Genomic DNA, 451 nt, shown 5'->3' with positions numbered 1-451 from the left:
TTTCATTTTCCTTTGCCATCTTCTATATATTTTCTAGTTATTAGTAATGGCATCAATTTATATGTCTATTTACGTGTCTCGCATTAGTTTTATATTTTATATAGACACCCAAATGTATGAAAAAAATGAGATAGACGTAATTAAAGAAAGATAAAGAGAGCGAGGGATAACAAGAATAAAGAAAAAGGAGATAAAACGAAGACACAAATCAACGATAAACAAAAAAAAGCAAATCGAAAAAGGCAAAATAAATCAAACATGAGAAAATAATCAACTGAGAAACAGCCTGATTAGCCAGAGGAGAGACAAGGCAACCGAGAACAAGACACATTACCGAGGCAACAAAAAGCCATCAGTCCACGTGCAGTTGAATTAGCAAGTCAATATGTCACATTGACAACCGGATGTGATTAAGTCCCCAAATGTGACCCTGTCCGTTTATCAATCAGCT

Source organism: Penaeus monodon, chromosome 31, assembly GCF_015228065.2.
Source record: "Penaeus monodon isolate SGIC_2016 chromosome 31, NSTDA_Pmon_1, whole genome shotgun sequence".
Taxonomy (NCBI): Eukaryota; Metazoa; Arthropoda; class Malacostraca; order Decapoda; family Penaeidae; genus Penaeus; species Penaeus monodon.
This window is presented reverse-complemented; position numbering follows the sequence as displayed.